General features: G+C 40.1%; 1 long non-coding RNA gene across 1 annotated transcript in view; it reads left to right on the forward strand.

The window, feature by feature from the left end:
• Positions 1-12773, forward strand: part of LOC144091895 (uncharacterized) — a 74180-nt gene that overhangs the window by 27398 nt on the left and 34009 nt on the right. The window contains exon 5 of the long non-coding RNA XR_013305911.1: positions 5875-5932. This is a non-coding gene — a long non-coding RNA (uncharacterized LOC144091895). The remainder of the gene's footprint in view (positions 1-5874; positions 5933-12773) is intronic.

Raw genomic sequence — 12773 nt, forward strand, 5'->3', positions numbered from 1 at the left:
CCAGATTTATGCCGACCCTGGAATCACTATTTTGTCCATATGTGCTTTTTTGAATGTTAATAGCAGACCTTGTTAGACCTTGCTTGTTGGCTGAGGGCCACATTTGTCCTGTCAAAGCAGGTGAATGGCGAACAAGCCCTTGACACAAGGTAACAAGCTTTGACTGTTCCACCCCAAACCTTTTTAATTTTCCGCGCCATTAAGAGTTTCGGTGGCGCCCGGGGTCGAGAAGCCCCCCTTTAGGCTAAGGAGACCCTTTAACGACCTGTTTACCAGGGCGAGGGAATGAAGGGATGGCCCGAGCTTGTTAACGCTTTAACGGCCTTGCTGATTTATTTAAGTATTTGCATAAAGGTCACACTTGTTTTAGAGTTGCAGCTGAGGTTTATGACATGCATGGATCATTTGTCGGGATGGCTGGATGTGATTAAGTGTAATTAGAAGCTACTTTTCTCTTTTGTGGCCTCTTGATAGGTTACAAATTAGTGTCGAGTGCAGGAAAGACAAGAGAAGTAAATTAGTTTGATTTTACTGGACATGCATATGCCCTGTATACAGCGTCACCTGTGTGGGAATGCAAGATGATGCGGAGATACTCCTGGAGAAAATAAAATCCGAACAAGTACACAAAGATAAGGTTTTAAATAAAAGGTTTTAGTGTACATTTTTATTAGACAGTGACCATATATCTAGAATTGCAAATAAAGTAGAAACAGCTCAATTCACATGAATTTTGCAAGTTTGAAAAGCCTAATTATAATCCATTGCGTATTGATATTTTAACGCATGCAGTATTATAGTATGACTTTCTATCTACTTTCAACAAACCTTAATGGAGCAATTCAATGAATAATTCAACAGGCAAAGCTGAGCTGATAGTAGAAAGAAAAGGCTGTAGATTTGGAATAATGAATGTGAATGTTGTCAGTTAGGTTTAATTTAAAAGGACAAGCCTGACATTTTTTTTTGTATTTCAACAGCAGAGAGAACAGATTCTTTTTTTTCCTCCTTATTTTGGCAACTTCAGGTCACATCAGCTGTCCGCCTTCTCCCTCCGAACTGGCCTTCTTATCTTATTCGCTCGGGGCCCATGCTTTTCTATTCGGTAACAACTGGGATGTAGATGGTGACATTATGATTTTAAAGTAATCTGTTTTCACTGCTTCTGATAACTTCCTCTGCCTTCTTTTGGCTTGCATTCATTTGGACGGCTGTCAGGCTGAGTAATAAAACGGGAGGTTACAAGTTGTCCGGACAAGGATTGGGGGCAGAGGTGTACACATGATGAACCTTGACAGAATCAGGGTGTGACTAAACACAGCGTAAGCTTCGTGAGTTCAGTATAGGTGGAAGAGCTGTTGCTTAGTAAGGTGCAAATGTTCATGTCACATATCAGTTCAAGTTATAATCTTAAAAAAAAGTACAAATGTAAGTTTTCAGAAAACTTTAGCCTAGCAATTCCCACGCTAAGTCCAACCCGAGTCACGACACTCAATTCCCACACCTTTTCTCTGTCCTAACAAGCTGGGAACTTAACCCTGGCTGCAGATACATGTTTCCCCATCCTCATCTGCACTGATAATTTCATAAGAATTCCAAATATAGCCTTTCCCTGGCAGTTCCTGACAAACGCTCGTGGCCATTTCCGTGATAGTCGTTGGTCACGGCTGGGCTGTTCTGGCTTGGCATCAGGCCGAGTCCTTCCGAGTCACTGGTCGTGACACGCTTTCCCAAGGCTCTCTTTGCGCTCGTTGGCCTCATTGGTCGCTGTATTCCCTGAGACAAAATATAAAATATAGAGTACAACTCTCTTTCCTTGTTAATTTTGATGAAGCTAAAACGTGAGCATCGCAACAGGCTCACGTGGCAGTGATTTTAATGACGGCAACGCATTTTCTTTCTTATCGCCCGAAATGACTTCATTCTTAGCAGAAGCAGACATAACTGTTCTTTTTCTTATAGTCCACACATTCATCTGGTAACCTCACGTAAGTTGCTGGACTATTCGTAAGGGAAAATTCAGATGAGGAAAAATAGGTTACATGAGCCGCTTTCAGACATGAATATTGCAACATTAATGTGGAATGTGACCACGGATGTACACAAAATGTCTTTTTATACATAGGGCCAGGTCTAAAGTGAGTTTTTGTGCGATACACAATCTTCTGCAACATAGTAGTGATGCGACTATAAATCACGGAGTTCTGTGCTGTCCTATTTAAGTCTCTTCCACAATGACCAGGCAGCTGTGAGTCTTTTTCATCTTGACCCATTACATGCTATTAATTTATTGCCTTTTAAAATGTGGTCATTCCATGTTGTGCTGAACAATAAGGACATGATGAGCACGCCTACGTGTGATTGCCTTGCTTTTTTTGATTGGTTAAACGATGTGGAACAGGATTCGTAGTTATCTTGGACTGGTGCAATAGTCACGTTACAAAAGCAGCAAATACGACAAAACACGTGTTGTAGTTGTGTGGTGGCAGGCCCATGTGACAGGATTAAAGTTTGAAATCTGTTTCCACATACTCAAAGGAGATACTACATTTTTGTCTTAGCATGGATGACAAGCCTTTTTTATGGGTCAAGTGACATTCGGTTCACTCTCTAGTCGTGCAGGCATGTTAATAAAACATCGTCGTCTTCCCTTTCTCCTCTTGTAGGGTTCTGCCACTGTACACGTTTGCATTAGCATACTAAAGGTCACTTTTGCTTCTTTTCATAACGTCGACGTTCACGTCGGCGGTGAATCACCCCCGTTAAGTAGATTTGGACACATTTGTGTGCCGCTCGCATTTGCATTCAGTCCAAAGTGAGCCCTGCGTCTTTGTCGCATTTTGACATTCAATTTACCCTGGCAGATTTTCACATTATGCTAACTTTTTGCTGATAATGTGACACCACCGCAGCTACGGGGATAGAATCAATGCATAATACCTTCTATCAGCTGTGAAAGCGCTGTCTAATCCAGTTGTTCTTACATATTGGTCACTCGCTTCATCGTGCATTGAGCGCATGATTGGAATACCAATACTGAGGAAGAGCCCCTTGGCGTTTGATCCAATGTTCCAGTAGGGGAACGATCACAGGCAAAGGCAACACGTGAAGTAATTCGGGTTTTTGTTTGGCAAGATTCTATCAGAATTCAATACACCGTACCTCGGTGACCGATGTAGGGACGCGAAGGGAAGGAACACGTGGCGGTGAGGATAATTACAAGGCCTGTTTCCTGTGCGAGTCATTCACGCCCCAACGGGTAGGACAGCTCCAGGTCTCTGCTGCCGTATTGTTTTGATGGCATGACAAATGGCTGCCTGACAGCCAGGGTGTTGGCATGTTGGGTGTATTTACCCACTTTGAATTGTACGGAAGCAGAGAATGCGCAGATGGCATGTTTTCCAATAGTTTTTATTTAGCTACAGCACATGCAGTTTATATAAAATTTCTATATGACCTTGTTCAACGCATTTAGTTATGTTTGCTAAGCTGACGAACTTTGTGACTCCAGACATAACAAATTGTTTTGAGTGATTTATTTGGGAGTAATATCAGTGCAACATCCCCGATATTGAGGCAAATGGGTTTACCATAGTACATTACGATTGTTTAATGCAGTTGTTTTTTAGCAATGAATGGTACGGTACCAGAACCTCTCTGCTTTCGACCACCTAATCACCAAAAATTTGAGACTGTAATGTCGCACCTAATCACCAAAAATTTGAGACTGTAATGTCGGTCAGTAGAAGGACAGGGACAAACATTACCGTTAAACTCTTAAAATGAACTCTAAATGGTTTTCCATTTTTGTGTTGGCCTGGCTAATTTCCACCTGCTGTCAGCAACATGAGGATTAATGAGGGTGTCATACTCGCTTTTTTCAAGAGCTTAAAAATAAATGGCTCCATCCCACTCTCTAAAATGACTTATTAAACTTTGTATCCAGTGAGTTTAGCGCTAAAATGTAACATATGGTGAAATTTAGCTGGGCATATGGATGTGATAGTGTTCATGGTCTGCATATGATTTTGTATCAAATCTTCAGAAAACTATGCAGGAGCAGTCTCAAATTTAAGTCTTCTTTTTGGTTGTTTCCTCCTGATTGATTTGTCCCCATGCTGGTAGATTCCTTGCAGTTTGTTCGTGTTCGGTCTTCAGCCTTTAATTTAAAAAATAAATAAATACTAAACACACAACGCCGATGGCATTGCACCAGGTGGGCGATGGAGCACCGTGAGTCCTTGGTCTGACTCATACTTCTGTCTGCCTACTCATTTCCAATGCTTTAGCCCCCGAAAAATCCCCTGCCGTGGCCTACTTCATTGATTCCAGGGATTGATTTTCTTATTTTAAAAGCTAATGATCTGTATAGAACAGGGAGAGAAAAACAATTGCCCTTATCGAGTGCGTAGCTTGCCCTCTGTGGCTAACATGAATAAGTTAGTTTGCCGCGGGTAATTGAAAGCCGTATGAATTCATCAACTGATGAAAGACGAAGCTCGGAATCCCATTAGTGACCTGACAGACGCTCGCGAGGACCAACGTGTCACTACCCCCCCGATTAACTGACGACAAAGACGTCAATAGATTTTGATCCTTGTGTGACGCGATGTCTGTTCTGTGTCGCCGAAGTCAATCAGAGGCTGTTGTTCCATATCAAGCCAGTATTCTTATTCATTTTAATGGATTCAAAGAATAACCCTATTGATTTGAAATTGATCTGGCACAAGTGGATGAGGTTTATACTTTACAGTGATAACTGAGCTACTTAACATTTACTGTTTTATTAATTTTGCCAGAGATTCAGAGGAAAATATTTTTTTGTTGATCCAACTCATAGCCAAAGTAAGTCGCAGTTTTTTTATTAGTCACTACTGTTTAGGGTAATTGCTTAGTTCCAATGGTATGTTCTGCTCAGCTGCTTGCTGTAATGAAAGCCGGCGGGGTCGGCTCCCATAAGCACAGTTGGGAGTTTGGTTTTGCTGGAAGATCTCCATGTTTAATTAATGCAATTTTTCTTGGGTTTAATCAGTTTGACTTTTGAACAGCTACCCCCTTTCTGTCCCGTGAGTGTTTGAGGCCTGCGAGATAGATGTGCAGCAGTGTTATGAAAATAACACGTATGTACTGTATTCTCGTGTAGAAAGCCTTCCAAATGTATTGACCTATTGATCACAAAATTGGAAACAAGCATTTTCTTGTCATTATTATTGGTAGTGATAATCATGATAAGTTGATTAAGGCTAATTGGAAATCAAATTTGAAATATGATTTCCTTGAAGATTCTTAAAACCGTTATTAAAAAAGATTTTTTCTTTTTGCTATTTACGTTGGAAATCTGACCAATTCATTTTTGTCATTATAGTGACTTCATTTTGGTAAGACCCGCAAAGCCCTACTATATGTCCTATGTAATACATGAAATCAATAAAAGATAGAAAATAACTTTTGATAATATACAAGTTCAAGTAATTTTGGGTGATAAAGGTTTTCTATGGGAAAAAAGTTTAATAAATCCTAAAAAGCAACAACAACATACTTTGAGGACATGGGACACAAACATATCAACTCCGATGTGCTTCAAAACATATTTTTACTATTTATTTTTCACCACACTGCTGGAACCGTTGGAGGTCGTCGTCTCGGCTTTGACCCGTGTTTAGCATTGAAATCAGTCCTCACTTTGCTTGGGCCGCGATCTCATTACCAGGAGAGCACACTGTATTTGATGTAAAGCCAGGGCATTAATGAAGATCCCTCCTGGATAGGGGGAAGATGAGGTGTGGGGGGTTGGTTGGGGGTGCAGGTAATGTACTGCAGCAGAACAAGATGGAGTGACGGTGTTATTATAGACTTCATTTTGTCTCTTGGCAGGCTGGGACTCATTGATCTGCAGGGCGTGGCTGGGAATGCCTCTGAAGCCAGATGTTATGTAAGTACAACATAAGCAGATGCTGACATGAAAATACACAGTAATGCGTTTTAGTGATGTTTAGATTTGGTTGTGTAGCCTTTGTCATCCCGCCAGAAAGTGCATGCATAACAGCACTGGATCGCATTGTGGGGAATAGCGTTAGGGATTAGGGGGTTATGAACAAACAGAAATGCTCACTTTAAGTTTTGCAGTTTGGCCATTATAACAAGGAACTCAGTTTATTTCAATTAGGAATGCTTGCTAAGGCCTATTAAAAGGGATACGGTAAGGTAAAAAAAAAGTTTGAGCTTACCAAGGATACTCAAACTTTTTCCATGCACACTGTACGTGTGTTCTCATTGCTTTTACCATGTAAGTACACAATGTGATACAAACATTTGCCCGCCATGTGTATACAATTATGTTACTGTATATATTTTTCTATTTGCATAGGCTGAGGTTGAAAGCAGCTTGCTATTTAAAAACTGGGTTGGAATATTTGCACTTTACATTGTCCTTGTATAACTTTAAGTGACACTTGAACAACAGTAATCAAATACAGAAAATGAAATCATTTTTAAAGGGCACACACAATTATTATGCATGCGTATGCTTTTCTCTCTGTGCTGAGCAAGGTGAACAAAAGGTACAAAGATGTCATTTATCTCGGGGAAATGTAAGATGAGCAGAATAATAATAATAGAAAAAAACACCCATTCTATCCTTCCACACATCAGGGTAATTCATCTTAAAAAACGTGCTTGGCACAAATGAATATAAAGCTGGAGGCCGGGCTACGTTTAAATTGTAAACCCAGACTGTGTGTACGTGTGATCCACTTTAGAGTATGTTTCCTTGAGAGGCGGAAAATCTTCCCCACACATTTACTAAAAACGCTGTCTATCATTTTTATTGGAAAAGGCGGGCCCCCTGAAAGGATTCGGGGATCGCAGACAACAAGCCTCTGTACGCTATTGATCGAGAGAAAGCGAGAGACACATATAGGGAATCTGAGTTAGTCTCCAAAATATCGCGCCGCAGAGCTCCATTTCGGAATCGTTTGATATGGGATGAAACCGGAGCAAATCGCGCCCACTTTGATGTGTGCACGCTCGACTGGCGCCACGCTGCGATGTGGAACACTTCCTGTGCGAATCACTGCGCTAGGCTGCAGCGGCAATGTCGCTTCGTGTTACGTCTCGTGTCAGCGGATTTGAGAATGTTTTGGGGAATAAATAGAGATGTCTTTTCACATCAGGCGCAGCATCAGCCCCCTGAATTTAATCCGCCGCCACCGCGACGCTCACGCTCTGGTGGCCTTGCTGAATGTCTGAGGAGGGAGGGAGAGGTGACTTGTGGGTCAGTGCCACTGAGTCACAGCCCACGGCGGGCATGGTGGTGGGAAGTGAAAAATAGTGTTAGAACAACGGGTGCAAATACGTGCGGCCTTCATTACACTTTCATCGCTCCATTCCGAACGCATGTTTTCGGGGACTCAATGTGGAGGAGTGAGGGCACGTCCTTCCGAGGACTTGAATGTGTCCTTGCCTAAATTCCAAAGAGAGGATGACCCCTCTGATAAATGAATACAGCTCGCTATTTTTCATCCAAAGGAAAAATTTCCTCCTTTCAAAGGATGAACCATTTGTCGCCATGACGGAAAAAAACAAAACAATCATGGAGTTCCACTTTCCCATTTAGTCAGAAATCTTATAACACCTTGTCTTCTTTCCATGGTACGTGCTTCGAAATGCCAAATGTTGGTTTCCCGATTTGACTTCTTATGAATATTCAAAAATAAGTAGCTCATGAAGGAACGTTGTTAGCTGCCGCCACTAAAATTAGTCACTAAGAATAAACATTTCCATCCAAAGTGTACAACTTTGGGTGGCATTCAAGCTTGAAGGCGTCGACAGCCTGTCAGCAGCAGATGAAGCCAATCTGCGAGTAAATCCTTAAATCCGAGTTTATGGCTGATTTACCGGAAAGAAGCACAAAATCACTAAACTTGGTTAGCCGCCTTTGCGCAGTTATTTGTTTGAAGTGTCCCAACTGTATTGTTTTTCTACAAGTCAAATGCAGTGTTTTTCTTGGTGCTGCAGTCATTTGTGCCCAGGAGTGTGTTTGTATTACAGTGAGATAATTACTTGATATCTCCTGTTTGCTTAGAAATTGGACTGTGTATTTTTTGCCATTGCATCACATTGCTTGCATAGTGGATCTTTCATCTTGTCACGTTGCTCTTTTTGTGGTCAATTGTTTTTTTTCTAAATTTGAATCATATGTGAAAGTGAAACTACCACAGAATTTTGAAATTATCTTTTTACCAATCAAGTGTGGCACACGACTAATCACTCTAAATTTGAGACCTTTCCACTCCCTCCTGTTTGGACTAAGGATGTGTTAATGATTTTCATGCTGCCTCATTATAATTTAGCGCTCCTCATCTTGCAAGATAAAAATAATGACTTTTGGCATTTAATACTCTAATAGAGAAAATATCTAAATAGCAAAATGTGTTTTGGACTTTGCACAAATGCTGCAAGAATCAAAACCCAGTGCTTTCAACATAGAAAAAAATCAATCTTCTTTGCCGATAGTTTACGTTCACATTGTGAACACTTCAGAAGTATCTGATGAGCTTGAGCTGAAATATTTCAGATAACACTTCAAAATAAGTCGTGGTGCAATGTCATGGAAAAATAATACACACAGAGGCTTATACCTTGAATGTTGAGAACAAGCATTGACCGAGCCGTGACCCCTCCAAGAACCAATAACTGAGCATCTTAGGTTTTCCATCTTCCATTCCTTCTAAAGGCTTCATGAATAAAACACTCAAATGGGAGGAACCACGACCAATCTGATTGGCCACGGAGATGTGAACTTTTCCGGCTTGTTAAGTTTACTTGATTGACTTTTGAAATATTAAACAGTTTTTAAAGACAATGACCTTACCATCTTATATCCTGAAATTAAAGGATTTAATCATCTCCCAAACAATCGCTTCAAAAACAATTGGAGAAAACAATCGTGAATCTCAAACCTTTTCGCTTAGTTGATTTTAATAAATGAACCGGGGAAACCTTTTCTGACGCCCTTCAGATTAAGCTATTGCACCATTATGTAATGTCTCAAATGGATTATGATGGATGATTGTGTTGGTGAAGTTTGTTAAATTAAGAGTAAATATCCCTCAATATGAGAAAACGATTTGTTTTTTTCCAGTTTTTTTTAACCTTCCAAGTTATAGGACGGTTAAATGAGAGGTAAATTAATAGCTAGCATTCGGTAACAGTATTGATTTTATGCCTGCCTGTTATATTGCTTCATACCCAAAATAAGGCCCAAAGGCAAAAATCAGCATGGTTTTCATATTAATTGAGCAAAGTGATAAAGCTGTCTCCCTCCTACGTGTCGACTCCTTTATACCAAGTGGGCTGGAGTGCACTGCATGCTGTTTGATTGCCTCTCCGTTATGGATTTGATCATTGGAGTTGGTGGTTCTCACTGTTACTGTGATTAATGTCTTCACGTTGGTTGCGTGAGAAAGTTGTGTTGCAAATGGCAGTTGTTATGGACCTAGTCATGCTTATGTTTTTGCGAGAGGGCTCTGCAAACAACCACTTTTCTTAGTGAAACGGATCACGCTTTATGAAAATTAAATTGACCTACTACCTTTTATACCTGTACCTGGACACTGCAGTGTTTTACTTACCCTAACCCCTAACCCTAACCCAAACAAACAATGAAAAGCTAAGAGACTTCCTAACTTTTTGTTCTTGTTTGTGTCCTATTGTTTTGAGTCATTCGGTGTGGTTTGATTTCCACACTTTAAATTTTAAAAGCAAGGTCTTGTCCCACAGTGAGGCATCAATGGGAAAAGGAAATTTATACTGCCTTCTTTTTCATAAGTGATGTTTAAAGACCACGGGCAAAATGTAGCTGTAATAAAAGCTGACATGTTCATTGTATCTGGGAATATTTGTACGAATAAAAAGTCAAAGGATGAGTCGCCAAGTTGATATTTATAATGGATATTTCTCATCTTTTTTAACCCACTGACCGTCTTATAGAAAATGAATGAATCTCCAAATATAAATAATTCAATAATCCATTGGCATAAAGTCCTCATAATTTTCCCAAATGTGCACAAGAGTTAGCTTGTTGAGTGGCGGTTAAGGAAGAGCTTTGGGATGTAATCACTATCATAACACTAAGAAGTGATGCATCAGTTATATTATCATATTCACCCAAAACAAAATGGGCCTCCTGTTTATCGATATGGCCGCTTTACGCCTAACCTTGTTTCAGCATCTCCATAAATTCTCTCCACCGCCGCATCCTTATTCCTGTCATGAGCATGAGCCCCCACACTTGTCATTGAAATGGCTCTTTCATAGCTAGGAAACACAATTAGTTTAAGTACTTGCCAGCGTCGGATATCGGTGACAAGCCTATTTGTTACAGACACTTTTAATAAATAGTGCATTAAAAGATTTTCCCGACGGAGCACTAATCAAAAATGTACAGTCCCTGCTTGAGTAAACTGTAATGGCGTGAGGACAATTTGCCTGAGGGTATCTGGGGACCATGCATCACCAATGTGTCTTAAGTGGACTGTATCGTCCATATTGGCGGTCAAGATTCGTGACACAAGAGCTATGAATTGACCGTAAGAGATTCAATACGTACTTAGATTTTTTTTTTAAATTTAGCTCGTCTGTTTTCAGTCTGTTTGACCAGTGTTTTTTTAAATGATGCTTTTTAATCTGTGTATATACAGGACAGGATATATGCTATATATCTGTAAGCATTTTAGGTTCGAGTTCCCAACCACCATTCTGCAAACATACTACACTAGTATACAATCCGGGATGAGCAAGTCCTCTAAAAACACCATGGCATCCCAACACTTGGCAAGGGACTCTGGTAAATAGAACGCCAGAACCTGCACGAGCTCGCAAACATGATTCAGCTAATAGGCCTTAAGCCACATCCATCAGCACTTATTATTACCCCTGAACGCAAGATGCCTGCCAGCCAAGTGATATATTCTACTGTCAGAAAAGGACAACGCGTTGTGGTGCACTGCATCGATCACATGATATTGGAGCAATCATACACTACGTCTAGGGAACAGGCCGAGGTTTTCTGCGATGGTGGAAAAGAATGCAAGTCATTTACGCCCCTTTGAAAATATTTACTCTATCCATTAGTGTTTAGCAGGTTCTTATTGTATTTAACTTAAGTCCTATGCAGATTGTGTAAATTGTTTTAAAATGTCAACAACAAACGTCACTATTATGATCTTATTATATATTATTAACATTCATTTAATCAATACAGCCCTTAAATAAATGGCCTAATTTCTGGAGGCAGTACAAATGTGTTCCGGTATAAAAGTGGCATTTTACATCTGTGCGAAGCTTGTCGCATGGGTTTTGGAATTTTTTTTTTCGCAATTAGGCAGACAAAAGGTAGACTTGTCGACATTTTCATCTAATGGAAGCGTTTCTACATTGGTTTGCGGTACTCTGTGGGAAGATGTCACTAATTTGTGATTTAGACCAAAGTCCATTTAACCTGGTAGATTGCTTATAGCTCTGCAAAATTGTATTTTATCTGATAGTCATCATTCTTGATCATTGGTATCTTTATTAATGGTAAAATATCTAGCCTTTTGTTTTGAAGGTAAAAACAATTCATACATGTGTACGTGTGGATATGTTTGTTACCAAAGACATTTCCTATATATTTTATTCCTTAGTCACGTCTTTACTGGCTGTAAAATACTGTGTAATATCTTGTGATAATGTGATGTTAGCACATTAAACCCACGCTTAGATGGCACTGTGTTGCAGAACCACAGTGCTAATTTGCATTTCCTCCATAATGCACCAAGAAGTCTCCAATGCACAAATGATGCCATAATGTGGATGGTGATTTGAGCCCCATTGCGAATGTGAAAGCATGAACTTCTATAAAATGTGTTTTTTAAAGGAAAGCACAACACAAAGAGGCTTAATAAGCAAAGTGTGGCTTTTATATAGCCGCCATGATGGTGCATACACTATGTCCTAATTTTTGTGTTTTAAAGGCATTTAAACTGGAAATAATCAAGGCAGGAGTAACAAATAGCCTCGTATGCCTGCGCCCTTTTAATGGCCTTCCCTCTGGTTGTTGTCTTTTAAATATTCATGTGAAAATGCAAGAGTTGTGCCAAATCATTAGCATCTCACACTTTGAATTCACTCCCCCTTTTTTGCTAGTGGTAATGAGCGTCCGTTGACTCGGTAGTATGACTCCAATCTATCGCACTGTGGCACAATGAGAAGGAATAGGATTGTAGATGGAGGGTCAATATTTTTCCTCTTGACACGGGTGCTTTTAAAGCCTAATTCGGAACGGATGTTTTGCACTTAAAGAAAATGAATCCAGCCATTTTTTATTAGCCTTATTGTTGACATAGAGCTTGTTGGGTAAGCTGTACGTTGGCTACAGCTGACGTACGCCTGGCTCATGATGTAATTGCCACACATTTCCAGTTGGAATCCCGGTTCGAGTGTTATTGTTGGTCCTCTGTAATAGCGGCTAATGGGGATTTAATGGGCAGTGCCAGAGAATAATAAATCCAAAATGGGGGATATCACTAATGAGCACTACTAAATATCATAATGTTTTTACAGTTAACTCGCCAGAAACATTTGGAAAGTACACTGAACTCGAGTAGGGAACGATACACATGTTAGAAAAGACTGGACGTAGTAGTTCTTCAACTCCTTTGGGTCAATAGGAGTAAAGTTCAGACTGAAAAGTCAAGATGAATACAGTGTTAACTTGACCAACAACGATTCAA

This window comes from Stigmatopora argus, chromosome 17 (assembly GCF_051989625.1).
Source record: "Stigmatopora argus isolate UIUO_Sarg chromosome 17, RoL_Sarg_1.0, whole genome shotgun sequence".
NCBI lineage: Eukaryota > Metazoa > Chordata > Actinopteri > Syngnathiformes > Syngnathidae > Stigmatopora > Stigmatopora argus.